The following is an 18,727-nucleotide window of genomic DNA, read 5'->3' on the forward strand; positions in this document are numbered from 1 at the left end:
CAACTTACGCTAGGATATCATTCCTATTACACATATTACATCCACTGGGCATCGAAGTTTTCCACCAGTGCAAATATAGGGAACAAAGCTGCATATCATATACACTGGTTGTCAAACTTGGCGATCAGTGCAAATAAACGCCGCAACAAAACAAGCCCAGAACTAAAACCACTTCAGAAGAGCTCAAGAAACAATATCTTGGGTACCCATAATGCTGGCAAGATGCTTAGCAAGCTTATTAACTTTCTCTTGTTTGGCGCTTAAATCCTCCAGCACTTGCTGTTGCACAAGAAAGTATGCATCTGAATTCTGCAGGGACTTCCTCAGTCCTTCGGCTTCTTGCCGTAGCGCAGCTGACTGATGCCTTTCATCTTGTAGCTGAGACTGAAGAAGCCGAAGTGATTTAGGCAGCAAGTTCGAAGAGCTTGTGCCTGCGATACTGGCCAGTAACTCGAACACTACATCAACGCAGGACTATGGTGTTTTCTCACTGTCTACAAGATCGTTTTGTCACCTTTCTTGGGGACCAACAGGGCTGTCTCACTATCTTGAACCTTATCTGCATTACTTTCTCTACCATTGCATAGTGGGGTGCTCTTCTCCAATATTCTGTTCGCATACTACAAGAGAAACAAGCAGACACATCACATGTTTAGCATTTAGTATACGAAACTCATTTTGGTAAACCGTTCAGTAGTAAGGTGGACAGGATAACAACATGAAACAAACATATATCTATGAACTATGGTCACTGTATTGTCCATATCATTCTAGTTTATGTTGCCAAATCAAGATAGAGACACAGTTGAACTCATATATTTTTGAGATACAACAACATAGACAGAATCTAAGTGTGAGAAACTACACAACATTGGCAACACTTGTAATGTGCATCACATGAGAATATAACTGTTTATACAACTGAAACTGAAATCAACATAGAGCAAGAAGTTAGAATAGCAATCTAGTTAAAGAAATAGGTTTAAAACATACCTGTTGCACCATTGGATTTTCAATTGGATCCTTCAAATTCGAAAGTAGTTGGTATGAGTACATACAGTGATGCAACAGCAAAGTAGTATGGACCATAGCTACGGAATTTGACCTGAGAACAGTTGCTCTTCTGCTTTTAACATGGAGTTTGGGTTCGCTGTGGTGGTCTTTATGCTTTGGGCACTATAGTTTCTTTACAAACTGCTCGTGTGGGGGTACTCTGTGGTGGACATGGTGCTTTGTTAACTAGAAGTGGGTTACCATCCGCTGGGGTTGGGGTTAGATGGGTTGTAGCTGGTTCTCTGCCCAACAGTGTAAGTATGCAATCTGGAAGAGTCTCGATTATGTGTGCTGGGGCTAGTTTGTGGGACAGTACAACCATGGTTCTATCTGCATCGACGTGTATCACCGTCTTTTGTGAAGAACAGGTTTTTTCTCCCGTAGATACTGTCATCACCCCTCCAATTCAAATGGCTGATAAACAAGAAAAGAAATTGAACATACATACATTGTATGATAGACAGATGTGGTAATTCACATACATGTTGTCTAACCAAACAGGACAACATGACACAATTTCACATATATGATGCCTAACTAAACAGGATAGCATGACACAGTTTCAGATATATGATGGATAACTTAACAGGATATACTAGCATAATTCAACATATGATGAGTATCTAAATATGATGACATGACAAAACTATATGATGTCTTTCTAAAATAGGTTGGGATGAAATAATTCACATACATGTTGTCTAAGTATACAGAATGGCATGATACAATTGACATAATTGATTCATATACTAAGCAGTTGGCACTCGCATGTATGATCTATAAACTAAGCAGATGGAATTCAATATTGTGCATATGATGTCTAAACTAAGCAATGCAAGACACCATATGCATGATATGAGAAATATAAATATTGCAACTTAGAGCATACACCTCAGGTGGGATATAGGACTGGTCATCTGTCTCTGAATCCTCCTCTAAGGAGCTCCCTGTAACCATCGAGATATATGCTTCAACAGGTACCATTGCCTGCTCTGAAGACCTTGTTTTCACTCCTAATTTTTTCCATAACCGCCTCAAATGGCTGATACACATGAAGAGTAGTTCAATATATACAGATTGTCGAAAAATGGAATACGTAATGGAAAAAAAGTTGGCATGAGATAATTCACATATATGATGCCTGGCTACATGGCGGTGCATAATTCACATATATGATAACTGGCTGAAAAACAAGGCATTGCATAATTCACATTGAGGGAGTCCTGGATTAGGGGGTGTTCGGATAGCCGAACTATGCCTTCAGCCAGACTCCTGGACTATGAAGATACAAGATTGAAGACTCCGTCCCGTGTCCGGAAGGGACTTTCCTTGGCGTGGAAGGCAAGCTTGGCGATACGGATGTTCAGATCTCCTACCATTGTAATCGACTTTATGTAACCCTAACCCTCTCCGGTGTCTATATAAACCGGAGGGTTCTAGTCCGTAGGACAACATACACATCAACAATCATAACATAGGCTAGCTTCTAGGGTTTAGCCTCTCTGATCTCGTGGTAGATCAACTCTTGTAATACCCATATCATCAATATTAATCAAGCAGGACGTAGGGTTTTACCTCCATCGAGAGGGCCCGAACCTGGGTAAAACTTCGTGTCCCCTGCCTCCTGTTACCATCTGATAACCCACAAGTATAGGGGATCGCAACAGTTTTCGAGCGTAGAGTATTCAACCCAAATTTGTTGATTCGACACAAGGGGAGCCAAAGAATATTCTCAAGTATTAGCAGCTGAGTTGTCAATTCAACCACACCTGGAAACTTAGTATCTGTAGCAAAGTGTTTAGTAGCAAAGTAATATGATAGTGGTGATAACGGTAACAAAGTAAAGATAACAAAAGTAATGTTTTTGGTATTTTTGTAGTGATTGTAACAGTAGCAACGGAAAAGTAAATAAGCGTAAACCAGTATATGGAAAACTCATAGGCACCGGATCAATGATGGATAATTATGCCGGATGTGGTTCATCATGTAACAGTCATAACATAGGGTGACACAGAACTAGCTCCAGTTCATCAATATAATGTAGGCATGTATTCCGTAAATAGTCATACGTGCTTATGGAAAAGAACTTGCATGACATCTTTTGTCCTACCCTCCCGTGGCAGCGGGGTCCTATTGGAAACTAAGGGATATTAAGGCCTCCTTTTAATAAAGAACCGGAACAAAGCATTAACACATAGTGAATACATGAACTCCTCAAACTATGGTCATCACCGGGAGTGGTCCCGATTATTGTCACTTCGGGGTTGCCGGATCATAACACATAGTAGGTGACTATAGACTTGCAAGATAGGATCTAGAACTCACATATATTCATGAAAACATAATAGGTTCAGATCTGAAATCATGGCACTCGGGCCCTAGTGACAAGAATTAAGCATAGCAAAGTCATAGCAACATCAATCTCAGAACATAGTGGATACTAGGGATCAAACCCTAACAAAACTAACTCGATTACATGATAAATCTCATCCAACCCATCACCGTCCAGCAAGCCTACGATGCAATTACTCACGCACGGCGGTGAGCATCATGAAATTGGTGATGGAGGATGGTTGATGATGACGACGGCGACGAATCCCCCTCTCCGGAGCCCCGAACGGACTCCAGATCAGCCCTCCCGAGAGAGATTAGGGCTTGGCGGCGGCTCCGTATCGTAAAACGCGATGAAACTTTCTCTCTGATTTTTTCTCTCCTCGAAAGCCAATATATGGAGTTGGAGTTGGCGTCGGAGGGCCACCAGGGGGCCCACGAGGTAGGGGGGCACGCCCAGGGGGGAGGGGCGCGCCCCCACCCTCGTGGACAGGGTGTGGGCCCCCTGGTCTTCATCTTTGGCGAGGATTTTTTACTATTTATTCTAAGATATTCCGTGGAGTTTCAGGTCATTCCGAGAACTTTTGTTTTCTGCACATAAAACAACACCATGGCAATTTTGCTGAAAACAGCGTCAGTCCGGGTTAGTTCCATTCCAATCATACAAGTTAGAGTCCAAAACAAGGGCAAAAGTGTTTGGAAAAGTAGATACGACGGAGACGTATCAACTCCCCCAAGCTTAAACCCTTGCTTGTCCTCAAGCAATTCAGTTGACAAACTGAAAGAGAAAAAGAAAAACTTTTACAAACTCTGTTTGCTCTTGTTGTTGTAAACATGAAAAGCCAGCATTCAAGTTTCAGCAATTATTATGAACTAACCATACTCACAATAACACGTAGGTCTCACAATTACTCATATCAATAGCATAATCAGCTAGCGAGCCATAATAATTAAACTCGGATGATGACACTTTCTCAAAATAATCATAACATGATATAACAAAATGGCATCTCGCTAGCCCTTTCTGAGACCGCAAAACATAAATGCAGAGCACCTTTAAAGATCAAGGACTGATTAAACATTGTAATTCATGGTAAAAGAGATCCAGTCAAGTCATACCCAATATAAACCAATCATAATGAATGCAAACGACAATGTGCTCTCCAGCGGGTGCTTTTTAATAAGAAGGGTGATGACTCAACATAAAAGTAAATAGATAGGCCCTTCGCAGAGGGAAGCAGGGATTTGTAGAGGTGCCAGAGCTCAATTTTTGAAATAGAGATAAATAATATTTTGAGCGGCATACTTTCACTGTCAATGTAACAACTATGAGATGGCTGTATCTTCCATACTACATGCATTATAGGCAGTTCCCAAACAGAATGGTAAAGGTTTATACTCCCCCTCCTCCACAAGCATCAATCCATGGCTTGCTCGAAACAACGAGTGCCTCCAACATTCAACGGGTCCCAGGGGGAGTTTTGTTTAATTATTTTGATTTGCTTTGATCTTTTTGGATCATGGGACTGGGCATCCCTGTTACCGGCCCTTTCTCGTGAATGAGGAGCGGAGTCCACTCCTCTTGAGAATAACCCACCTAGCAAGGAAGATATAGGCAGCCATAGTTGCACATGAGCTGCTCGAGCATACAAAACAGAATTTCATTAGAAGGTTTGGAGTTTGGCACATACAAATTTACTTGGAACGGCAGGTAGACACCGCATATAGGAAGGTATAGTGGACTCATTTGGAACAACTTTGGGGTTTAAGGAGTTTGGATGCACAAGAAGTATTCCCGCTTAGTACAGGTGAAGGCTAGCAAAAGACTGGGAAGCGACCAACTGAGAGAGCGACAACAGTCGTAAACATGCATTAAAATTAATTCACACCGAATATAAGCATGAGTAGGATATAATCCACCATGAACATAAATATCATGAAGGCTATGTTGATTTGATTCAACTACATGCGTGAACATGTGCCAAGTCGAGTCACTCAATTCATTTAAAGGAGGATACCATCCTATCATACCACATCGTACTCATCTCAATAGCATGTTGGCACGCAAGGTTAACCATTATAACTCATAGCTAATCAAGCATGGCACAAGCAACTATAATCTCTAAATGTCATTGCAAATATGTTTACTTCATAATAGCTGAATCAGGAACGATGAATCATCATATTTACAAAAACAAGAGAGATCGAGTTCATACCAGCTTTTCTCATCCCAATGAGTCCATCATATATCATCATTATTGCCTTTCACTTGCACGACCGAACGGTGTGTATAATAATAGGAGTGCACGTGCATTGGACTAAGCTAGAATCTGCAAGCATTCAATTCAAGAGAGAAGACAAGTAATATGGGCTCTAAGTTAAATAAACAATCATGCATATAAGAGCCACTAAGCATTTTCAATATAGTCTTCTCGACCCCCAAAGAAAGGAAAAGAAAAATAAAAACTATTTACATGGGAAAGCTCCCAACAAGAAAAAGAGGGACGGGAAATATTTTTGGGTTTTCTTTTTAATTCTACTACAAGCATGGAAAGTAGACTAACACTAATTTTTTTCTTAAGGTTTATTAAACACACAAGAAGAAAGCAGGAAAAAGGAAAATAAACTAGCATGGATATTACAGTGAAAGAGTATGAGCACCGACATCTAGCAATGAGTGTGAACATGAATGTAATGTCGGTGGGAAATACGTACTCCCCCAAGCTTAGGCTGTTGGCCTAAGTTGGTCTATTGCCAGGGATAACCTGGCTGATATCCATAGGTGAAGCTGGGGTCGTACTGCGATGAAGAATAGTTGGGATCATAATGTGATGAAGAGGACTCTGGCTGGCAACCGCCTCAGGATCCCAAGAATAAACAGACATTCGTGGAGGCTCCGGTTCCGAGGCTGGTGCAGGATTCCGATAGGCTTGAACAGCCGCCCACGGAACAATGTAAGTACCTGCAGACAAGTTAAACAAAGAGGGAGAAGGCAAAGTAATAGTCTCAGGGTGATGTTTATCAAAGTACAATTTATATTTAAGCGCCCTTTCGCGATTCTTAACAAGAAAATCATGCGCTACCAAACTCTTATAATCTAAATAAGCACGGGGCAGCGTTGTTTCTTCTTTCTTCTCATGCCTAATAGGTATTTCAAAATGTTCAGCTAGGCGTGAAGCATAAATGCCTCCAAAGATGGGGCCCTTAGTACGGTTCATACTCAACCGTCTAGCAACAATTCCACCCATACTAAAAGAGTTATTGCGGTATAAACCATGGAGCAAAATAATAATATCAGGAATACTAAGGTTCCCACAGTTCCCGCGACCAATCAAGCAACGACTAGCAAATAAGGCAAAGTAGCGTAAAACAGGGAAATGTATGCTAGTAATTCTTGCATCAGAAACCTTCCTGGTTTCTCCCACAGTGATAGTGTCAATATAAGCTTCCACTTCATTATGGTGTGGTTCATCTAAAGAACCCTCGAAAGGTATTTTGCAAACCTCGCAAAATGCAACTAATGTCATCTCCCTAGCAACATCATATAAATGGAACTCTACTGTTGGAGGTGATTTCTTAGGGAAAAAGTAGAAGTTCTGCACAAAAGTATTTGTGAGTAAGAGATACTGATGACGTTGGTCGCGGAGGAAGTTGGTGAGGCTGGCGTTCTCAATCAATAGATAGAAATCTTCATAAATCCCGGCACTCCTCAAGAAGTTATCGGAAGGCCATTCACACGGCCGGACCTCCGCGATACGAGGCAGATTAAATTTGGGCTTATGTTCTTCTTCCTTTTGTTTCTCCTTAGAACTTTGGCTCGACGAGCCCCTCAAAAGTCTCTTCATTATTTCTGAAACAATCTGAAATTTTTAGTAACTTCAAACAAAGTGAACTAACTTCAATAAGATTGATAGCAACTACTCATACAAGTGCCTAGAGCATATATCAAGCATTAGAACTACTTGGAACCATATATATTTGACATGCAAGCTCAAGAACATGGTCACCTATGCAGCACAAATTTGCAATGAATAAAGCACTAGCACAAAAACTAATTGGACCAATGGAGGAGTCACATACCAAGGAACAATCTCCCCAAGCAGTTTTGCGAGAGGTGCTTTGAACATGGAGATCGAAAATCGCAGCAAAAGTTGCTGGAACACGAGCTTGAGTTGGTTTTTCGGGTTTGTGCGAGACAGAGGAAGAAGATGGGTGCAGGAATAAGTGGAGGAGGGCCATCGCGGGCCCACGAGGCAGGGGGGCGCGCCCAGGGGGTAGGGCGCGCCCTCCACCCTCGTGACCAGGTGGCAGCTCCCCCCGCGGTAATTTTTGCACTAAAAATCCTTAAATATTCCCGAAAAAATCATATTAAATTGGCATGGCATTCTGAGGACTTTTATTTTCGGGATATTTTTATATTGCACGGATAAGTCAGGAAACAGACAGAAAAATACTATTTTACTTTATTTCTACTAAAGAACAGAAAATATAAAGAGGGTACAGAAGGTTGTGCTTCTAGTTTCATCCATCTCATGCTCATCAAAAAGAATCCACTAACAAGGTTGATCAAGTCTTGTTAACAAACTCATTCCGATAATCATGGAACCGGAGAAATTTCGAATAACACTATGTTACCTCAACGGGGATATGGACATCCCCAACAATAAGTATATCATATTTCTTTTTGACAGTAGGAAGAGGAAATTCAAAACCTCCAAATATAATCGATGGAATTTTTCCAATAGTGTTGACACTATAAACTTGAGGTTGTTTCCTCGGAAAGTGCACCGTATGCTCATTACCATTAACATGAAAAGTGACATTGCCTTTGTTGCAATCAATAACAGCCCCTGCAGTATTAAGGAAAGGTCTTCCAAGAATAATAGACATACTATCATCCTCGGGAATATCAAGAATAACAAAGTCCGTTAAAATAGTAACGTTTGCAACCACAACAGGTACATCCTCACAAATACCGACAGGTATAGCAGTTGATTTATCAGCCATTTGCAAAGATATTTCAGTAGGTGTCAACTTATTCAAGTCAAGTCTACGATATAAAGAGAGATGCATAACACTAACACCGGCTCCAAGATCACATAAATCAGTTTTAACATAATTTCTTTTAATGGAGCATGGTATAGTAGGTACTCCTGGATCTCCAAGTTTCTTTGGTATTCCACCCTTAAAAGTGTAATTAGCAAGCATGGTGGAAATTTCAGCCTCCGGTATCTTTCTTTTATTAGTAATGATATCCTTCATATACTTAGCATAAGGATTTGTTTTGAGCACATCAGTCAATCGCATACGCAAAAAGATAGGTCTAATCATTTCAGCAAAGCGCTCAAAATCCTCATCATCCTTTTTCTTGGATGGTTTCGGAGGAAAAGGCATGGGTTTCTGAACCCATGGTTCTCTTTCTTTACCATGTTTCCTAGCAACAAAGTCTCTTTTATCATAACGTTGATTCTTTGATTGTGGGTTATCAAGATCAACAACAGGTTCAACTTCTACATCATTATCATTACTAGGTTGAGCATCATCATGAACATCATCATTAACATTTTCACCAGGTTCATGTTCATTACCAGATTGTGTTTCAGCATCAGACATAGAGATATCATTTGGATTATCAGGTGGTTCAGCAATAGGTTCACTAGAAGTTTGCACAGTTCTATCATTTTTCTTTTTCTTCCTTTTAGAAGAACTAGGTGCATCAATATTATTTCTTTGAGAATCTTGCTCGATTCTCTTAGGGTGGCCTTCAGGATACAAAGGTTCCTGAGTCATTCTACCAGTTCTAGTAGCCACTCTAACAGCATAATCATTTTTCTTACTATTCATTTCATCAAGCACTTCTTTATGAGCTTTAAGTACTTATTCTACTTGAGTGGTAACCATAGAAGCATGTTTGCTAACAAGTTTAAGTTCACCTCTAATATTATCCATATAATCACTCAAGCGCTTAATCATAAAGGTATTCTGCTTTAATTGTCTACCAAAATAAGCATTAAAGTCATCTTGCTTAAACATAAAGTCATCAAACTCATCCAAGCACTGACTAGCAATTTTAGTAGGAGGGACTTCAACTTTATCATATCTATAGAGAGAATTTACCTTTACTACCTATGTCGGGATATCGGGAGGTTCTTCAGTAAATAAGTAATTGAGATCATATACTTCTTCAACAGGCGGTAAATTAAGACCATGTATTTCTTCAATAGGAGGTAAATTCTTAACATCTTCAGCTTTAATACCCTTTTCTTTCATAGATTTCTTTGCCTCTTGCATATCTTCGGGACTGAGAAATAGAACACCTCTCTTCTTTGGAGTTGGTTTAGGAATAGGCTCAGTAATTGGCTCAGGAGTTGGCTCGGGAGGTGGCTCAGGAGGTGCCCAATTATTTTCATTTGCCAACATATTATTCAATAAAATTTCAGCGTCATCCGGTGTTCTTTCCCTGAAAAGAGAACTATCCAGGTAATCTCTGGAAGCATCAGTTAGTCCATTATAAAAGATATCAAATATTTCAGGTTTCTTAAGAGGATGATCAGGCAAAGCATTAAGTAACTTGAGAAGCCTCCCCCAAGCTTGTGGGAGACTCTCTTCTTCAATTTGCACAAAATTGTATATTTCCCTCAAAACAGCTTGTTTCTTATGAGCAGGGAAATATTTAGCAGAGAAGTAATAAATCATATCCTGGGGACTTTGCACACAGGCAGGATCAAGAGAATTAAACCATTTCTTAGCATCACCCTTTAATGAGAACGGAAATATTTTGAGTATATAAAAGTGGCGTGATCTCAGATTATTAGTAAACAGGGCAGCTATTTCATCTAACTTACGAAGATGTGCCCCAACAGTTTCAGATTCATAGCCATTAAAAGGATCAGATTCAACCAAAGTAATTATATCTGGATCAACAGTAATATCATAATAATCCTGATCAGGAACACAGATAGGTGAAGTAGCAAAAGCAGGGTCGGGTCTCATCCTACCGCTAAAAGATTCCTTACTCCACTTAATTAGTAACCTCTTACGTTCAGGTTTATCCGGACAAGCAAGAATAGCTTCATAAGATTCATTATTAAAAAGATAACCCTCAGGAATAACAGGCATAGGTTCATCATCACTAACATCATCGTGTTTAGGTTCACTAATTTCTCTTTCTCTAGACTTAGAAATTTGCTCATCTAGAAATTCACCAAGTGGCACAGTAGTATCAAGCATAGAAGTAGTTTCATCATAAGTATCATGCATAGCAGAAGTGGCATCATCAATAACATGCAACATATCAGAATTCATAGCAGTAGTAGGTTTAGGTGTCGCTAGCTTACTCATAATAGAAGGTGAATCAAGTGCAGAGCTAGATGGCAGTTCCTTACCTCCCCTCGTAGTTGAGGGATAAATTTTTGTCTTAGTGTCTTTCAAGTTCTTCATAGTGTCCAGCAGATATAAATCCCAAGTGACTCAAAGAATAGAGCTATGCTCCCCGGCAACAGCGCTAGAAAAAGGTCTTGATAACCCACAAGTATAGGGGATCGCAACAGTTTTCGAGGGTAGAGTATTCAACCCAAATTTGTTGATTCGACACAAGGGGAGCCAAAGAATATTCTCAAGTATTAGCAGCTGAGTTGTCAATTAAACCACACCTGGAAACTTAGTATCTGCAGCAAAGTGTTTAGTAGCAAAGTAATATGATAGTGGTGATAACGGTAACAAAGTAAAGACAGCAAAAGTAATGTTTTTGGTATTTTTGTAGTGATTGTAATAGTAGCAACGGAAAAGTAAATAAGCGTAAACCAGTATATGGAAAACTCGTAGGCATCGGATCAATGATGGATAATTATGCCAAATGTGGTTCATCATGTAACAGTCATAACATAGGGTGACACAGAACTAGCTCCAGTTCATCAATATAATGTAGGCATGTATTCCGTAAATAGTCATACGTGCTTATGGAAAAGAACTTGCATGACATCTTTTGTCCTACCCTCCCGTGGCAGCGGGGTCCTATTGGAAACTAAGGGATATTAAGGCCTCCTTTTAATAGAGAACCGGAACAAAGCATTAACACATAGTGAATACATGAACTCCTCAAACAATGGTCATCACCGGGAGTGGTCCCGATTATTGTCACTTTGGGGTTGCCGGATCATAACACATAGTAGGTGACTATAGATTTGCAAGATAGGATCTAGAACTCACATATATTCATGAAAACATAATAGGTTCAGATCTGAAATCATGGCACTCGGGCCCTAGTGACAAGCATTAAGCATAGCAAAGTCATAGCAACATCAATCTCAGAACATAGTGGATACTAGGGATCAAACCCTAACAAAAGTAACTCGATTACATGATAAATCTCATCCCACCCATCACCGTCCAGCAAGCCTACGATGCAATTACTCATGCACGGCGGTGAGCATCATGAAATTGGTGATGGAGGATGGTTGATGATGACGACGACGACGAATCCCCCTCTCCGGAGCCCCGAACAGACTCCAGATCAGCCCTCCCGAGAGAGATTAGGGCTTGGCGGCGGCTCCATATCGTAAAACGCGATGAAACTTTCTCTCTGATTTTTTCTCCTCGAAAGCCAATATATGGAGTTGGAGTTGGCGTCGGAGGGCCACCAGGGGGCCCACGAAGTAGGGGGGCGCGCCCAGGGGGGAGGGGCGCGCCCCCACCCTCGTGGACAGTGTGTGGGGCCCCCGGTCTTCATCTTTGGCAAGGATTTTTTATTATTTATTCTAAGATATTCCGTGGAGTTTCAGGTCATTACGAGAACTTTTGTTTTCTGCACATAAAACAACACCATGGCAATTCTGCTGAAAACAGCATCAGTCCGGGTTAGTTCCATTCAAATCATACAAGTTAGAGTCCAAAACAAGGGCAAAAGTTTTTGGAAAAGTAGATACGACGGAGACGTATCACCATCCGGCCTAGACGCACAGTTCGGGACCCCCTACCCGAGATCCGCCGGTTTTGACACTGACATTGGTGCTTTCATTGAGAGTTCTTCTGTGTCGTCGCCATCAGGCCCGATGGCTCCTACGATCATCAATGGCGATGCAGTCCAGGGTGAGACCTTCCTCCCCAGACAGATCTTCATCTTTGGCGGCTTCGCACAGCGGGCTGATTCACTTGGCCATCTAGAGCAGATCGAAAGCTACGCCCCTGGCCGTCAGGTCAGATTCGGAAGTTTAAACTAGACGGTCGACATCCGCAGGGACTTGATCTTCGACGGATTCGAACCACTACCGAGCGCGCCGCACTGTCACGATGAGCATGATCTAGCTCTGCCACCGAACAGTGCCCTGGAGGCCGCACCCGCATCGGCTCCGACCCTTAGTTCGGAGCCGACCGCGCCGATCAAGGATGGGCGGTTGGACGCCACCTCGGGGGCTGTGATCCCAACGGCGGTTGAGCTGAACACCAGCCCCGTACTCTACAAGACTCGTGACTCCATGGAGCTGGATTCTTCTCCGGACTCCGAACTCTCCGTGCCCCTGCCGAGCGAATCCGATTGGGCGCCGATCATGGAGTTCACGGCCGCGGACGTCTTTCAGCACTCGCCTTTCGGCAATATCCTGAAATCACTAAAGTCTCTCTCTTTGTCAGGAGAGCCCTGGCCGGACTACGGTCAGCAAGGTTGGGGTACGGACGATGAAGAAATTCAAAACCCACCCACCACCCACATCGTAGCCACTGTCGACGACTTAACCAACATGCTCGACTTCGACTCCGAAGACATCAACGGTATGCACACCGATGAAGGAGATGATGAAGAACCAGCGCCTACTAGGCCCTGGAAAGCCACCTCGTCATATGACATATACATGGTGGACACCCCAAAAGAGGGAGAGGGCGATGGAACAGCGGAGGATGACCCCACCAAGAAACAGCAAAAGCGCCGGCGTCAGCGGCGCCGCTCAAAATCCCGCCAACACAAAAACGGCGATTCAAGCACGGGAGATAATAATACCCCAGAAAGCGCCAAAGAACATCCCCCCGAGCAAGATTTAGCACAGGGGGATGGAGAAACCAGCCCCCATGGGAGAGCGGCTGACAGAGAGGTCGAGGACGATAATCATATGCCTCCCTCCGAAGACGAGGCAAGCCTCAACGACGACGAATTCGTCGTGCCAGAGGATCCCGTCGAACAAGAGCGTTTTCAACGCAGGCTTATGGCCACGGCAAGAAGCCTTAAGAAAAAATAGCAACAACTTCAAGCTGATCAAGATTGGCTAGTCGATAGATGGACTGAAGTCCTTGCGGCCGAAGAGCATAAACCCGAACGGCCCTCCAAGTGCTACCCAAAGCGCAAGTTGCTACCCCGATTAGAGGAGGAAGCACTCGACACGGCCGACAGGCCACCTCGTGGCCGCGACAGAGAGGCCTCATGGCCCTCCACCCAAGCCGCAGCCCGTACCAAGGCACGGGAATATGCGCCAGACTTACGTAATATGTTGGAGGAAAAGGCAAGGCAAACAAGATCGATCTACGGATCGCGTGGGCGCCCCACGGCTCGAGATGGTAACCATCGCGCCGGTCACAAATTCGGCAGGGCCGAACACAGTAGACAAAGCTCATTGGAGCTACGTCATGATATAGCCCAGTACAGAGGCGCCGCACACCCATTGTGCTTCACAGACGAAATAATGGATCATCAAATCCCCGAGGGTTTCAAACCCGTAAACATCGAATCATATGATGGCTCAACAGATACCGCGGTATGGATCGAGGATTATCTCCTTCATATCCACATGGCCCGCGGCGATGATTTCCACACCATCAAATACCTCCCACTCAAGCTTAAAGGACCAGCCTGGCAGTGGCTTAACAGCCTGCCAACAGGGTCAATCAGCTGTTGGGAGGACCTGGAAGCCGCATTCCTCGACAATTTCCAGGGCACTTATGTGCGACCCCCAGACGCTGACGACCTAAGGCACGTAATTCAGCAGCCAGATGAATCAGCCAGGCAATTCTGGACACGGTTCCTAACAAAGAAAAATCAAATACTCGACTGGCCGGAAGCAGAGGCCTTAGCAGCCTTCAAGCATAATATCCGTGACGAGCGGCTTGCCCGGCACCTAGGACAGGAGAAGCCGAAATCTATGGCAGCACTCACGGCACTCAGGACCCGCTTTTGCGTGGGAGAAGACAGCTGGCTTGCTTGTAGCAACAATATGGCCAAGAACCCTGGTCGTTCGAACACCAGGGATATTAGTGGCAGGTCGCGTCGCAACCAGCAGAAGCGCCGCACCAACGGCAACAATGCTAAGGATACGGCAGTCAATGCCGGATTCAGAGGCTCTAAATCTGGTCAGCGGAAAAATTCATTCAAAAAGAATCCTAGGGGCCCGTCCAGCTTGGACCGGATACTCGATCGCTTGTGCCAAATACATGGCACCCCCGAAAAGCCGGCCAATCACACCAACAGGGACTATTGGGTGTTCAAGCAGGCAGGCAGATTAAGCACCGACAATGAGGACAAAGGGCTGCCTAGCGATGACGAGGAGGAGCCCCGGCCGCTGAACAACAATGGACAGAAGGGTTTTCCCCCACAAGTGCGGACGATGAACATGATATACGCCACCCACGTCCCCAAGAGGGAGTGGAAGCGTGCGTTAAGGGACGTATACGCGGTAGAGCCAGTCGCCCCAAAGTTCAACCCATGGTCCTCCTGCCCGATCACCTTTGATCGAAGAGACCATCCCACTAGCATCCGTCATGGCAGATTCGCCGCATTGGTTCTCGACCCAATTATTGATGGATTTCATCTCACTAGAGTCCTTATGGACGGCGGCAGTAGCCTGAACCTGCTTTACCAGGATACAGTACGGAAAATGGGCATAGATCCCTCGAGGATTAAGCCCACCAAAACGACCTTTAAAGGCGTAATACCAGGTGTAGAGGCCAGCTGTACAGGCTTAGTCACACTTGAAGTGGTCTTCGGATCTCCAGATAATTTCCGAAGTGAGGAGTTAATCTTCGACATAGTCCTGTTCCGTAGTGGCTACCATGCACTGCTCGGGCAAACCGCATTCGCCAAGTTCAATGCGGTCCCGCACTACACATACCTTAAGCTCAAGATACCAGGCCCTCGAGGAGTAATTACGGTCAATGGAAACACCGAACGCTCCCTCCGAACGGAGGAGCACACGGCGAGCCTTGCAGCGGAAGTACAAAGCAGCCTCTCCAGGCAGTTCTCTAGTCTGACCATTAAACGTCCGGACACAGTCAAGCGCGCCTGGAGTAACCTACAACAAGACCGCCTGGCACGTTCCGAGCAGGCGTAGCAATGCGGCCCCAACCCCAACCCCCGCAAAAAGGCGACGCCAGTACTTCGCGCACATAACTACGCTCTGGAAATACCATGGGCATAGGGGGAGGGGCACCATCCTGGCACGCCCAAAACACGGCTTAAAACGCACCAGGGGCTGCCGATTTTTTACTTTGCTCTTACTTTCAGGACTCTACTCTTCGGAAGGCCTGTTCGGTAGTTCAACTGCCGCACAAAACGATACAAGGACCAGAGAAGCAGACATGCCATGCCGCATTACGGAAATCGCAGGTGGTCTCTATCACGAGCAGTATACCTGTTTCGCATACTATTCCGCAGCTTGCCCCTGGAGCAGACATGTTAAATAGTCCAACTTTTCGTTTATCGCATTACTTGTATCATTCTGCTTTGATCGCAGCTATTTTAATGAACAATGCATAGCTTTTGTCTATTTTTTGCATTACCCTTTTTATATATATATATGTTCCTTAATGACATGTTGCACCCGTACACTTTGGTACGGCCAAAACACGGCAGGGGCTTTAGTACCCCTCAAGATGAGAAGTCCGAACACTTTCACAAGTGCGGCACCCCAAACTTTCACTATATGCATCGGCTCCGAATCATGTCTTGGGCCAATAGTTGGGTTTGCCCGGCTCCTATGTTTTGGTGCCTTACATTCAGCTATATCGGCTAAGGTAGCACTAGGAGAACCACTGCGATTGTGCCCCGGTTGAGCTGGGTTGAGCACCTCAGTGGAGAAAGCTAAAACTGACCGTCATGATAAGGCGAGAGCTGGTCGCTGTTCGAGAGGTCTTTTCGAGTCCTTAAAGACTTATGCCGCTTAGGGCGAGGAGTCGACTCTGTCCGGCCAAGGCGTGGATAGCGCCCCGAACTCGGTCTTCCGAATACTAGGGGCTTCGCCGAAATTTAAAATTATAGAATTCTATGGCTAAGTGAGAGTGTTCACGCATTATAGTCCGATTGCCTTGTTCGTTGGGCTGAGCGCCTCCCTCGAAGGACCCAAATATGGGAAAAAGAGCGCCCAGGTTTATCCCCGAACACCCCAGCACTAGCGGCAAGGGGGCAGAAGCCGACGACTCGCCATCTCTCAGTATTGATAAACAGCCGCACATAAGGTAATATTTTAAATTCAAGCAGCATTGCTTAGCGCATATGAACAAGTTTTCAGTGCACAGGATAACACGAGCGGGTTTTACTCAAAAAATACATCCTTGGTGCATTCATCCGCAACAAGGCAGGCACCCTTCAGAACATCCTTATAATAATTCTCGAGCTTGCAATGCTCTTTCCCCGGTGGTGGCCCGTCCTTCACAAGCTTCTCCGCATCCAGCTTGCCCCAGTGCACCTTAGCACGGGCAAGGGCCCTACGGGTACCTTCAATGCAGACGGAGCGCTTGATGTCTTCAAGGCTCGGACAGGCCTCCACCAGCCGCCACACCAGCCCGAAATAGCTCCCAGGCAGAGCCTCTCCAGGCCACAGCCGAACTAGGAGGCCCTTCATGGCCTGTTCGGCCGCCTTGTGGAGCTCGACCAGCTGCTTCAGCTGGTCGCTCAGGGGCACGGGGTGTCCGGCCTCAGCATACTGAGACCAGAACACCTTCTTTGTTGAGCTGCCCTCCTTGGCTTGATAGAATGCGGCGGCATCAGATACACTCCGGGGAAGATCTGCAAATGCCCCTCGAGAGCTCCGTATTCGGGTAAGTATCAGGTAAATCACGTTTATATGTTTACTTTTGTAGGATCTAGAAGTAGATGTGTCTAGAGGGGGGTGATTAGACACTTAGTGCTAAAGTTGCAATTTTTAGGCTTTTTCGGTTTAAGTGGAGTTTAGGCATAATTTCAACATTCACAATACATATCAAGCAAGCATACAAAGAGTATATGAGCAGCGGAATGTAAAGCATGTAACTTGCAAGAATGTAAGGGGAAGGGTTTGGAGAATTCAGACACAATTGGAGACACGGATGTTTTTCCCGTGGTTCGGATAGGTGGTGCTATCCTACATCCACGTTGATGGAGACTTCAACCCACAAAGGGTAACGGTTGCGCGAGTCCACGGAGGGCTCCACCCACGAAGGGTAACGGTTGCACGAGTCCATGAAGGGCTCCACCCACGAAGGGTCCACGAAGAAGCAACCACCCACAAAGGGTCCACGAAGTAGCAACCTTGTCTATCCCACCATGGCCATCGCCCACGAAGGACTTGCCTCACTAGCGGTGGATCTTCACGAAGTAGGCGATCTCCTTGCCCTTACAAACTCCTTGGTTCAACTCCACAATCTTGTCGGAGGCTCCCAAGTGACACCTAGCCAATCTAGGAGACACCACTCTCCAAGAAGTAACAAATGGTGTGTAGGTAATGATATCCTTGCTCTTGTGCTTCAAATGATAGTCTCCCCAACACTCAACTCTCTCTCATAGGATTTGGATTTTGTGGAAAGAAGATTTGAGTGGAAAGCAACTTGGGGAAGGCTAGAGATCAAGATTCATATGGTAGGAGTGGAATATCTTGGTCTCAACACATGAGTAGGTGGTTCTCTCTCAGAACATATGAGTTGGAATTGTGTATGTGTTCTGATGGCTCTCTCTACGAATGAAGAGGAGGTGGAGGGGTATATATAGCCTCCACACAAAATCCAACCGTTACACACAGTTTTCCAATCTCGGTGGGACCGAATCAACAAACTCGGTCGGACCGAAAAGGTAAACCTAGTGACCGTTAGAGATTTTCGGTGGGACTGACATGCAACTCGGTAGGACCGTATGGTTAGGGTTTGGGCATAACGTAATCTCGCTGAGACCGATTACACAAACTCGATGAGACCGATTTTGGTAATTAGCTAACCAGAGAGTTGGTCAGGCAAACTCGGTGGGACCAATTTGCTCTTTCGGTGAGACCGAAAAGTTACAAAAAGGAAACACTGAATTTACATTGCAATCTCGGTGGGACCGATTCGCTCCTTCGGTGAGACCAAAAAGTTACGAAAGGGAAATAGAGAGTTTGCAATCCCATCTCGGTGAGACCGA

The sequence above is a fragment of the Triticum aestivum genome, chromosome 4A, assembly GCF_018294505.1.
Source record: "Triticum aestivum cultivar Chinese Spring chromosome 4A, IWGSC CS RefSeq v2.1, whole genome shotgun sequence".
NCBI lineage: Eukaryota > Viridiplantae > Streptophyta > Magnoliopsida > Poales > Poaceae > Triticum > Triticum aestivum.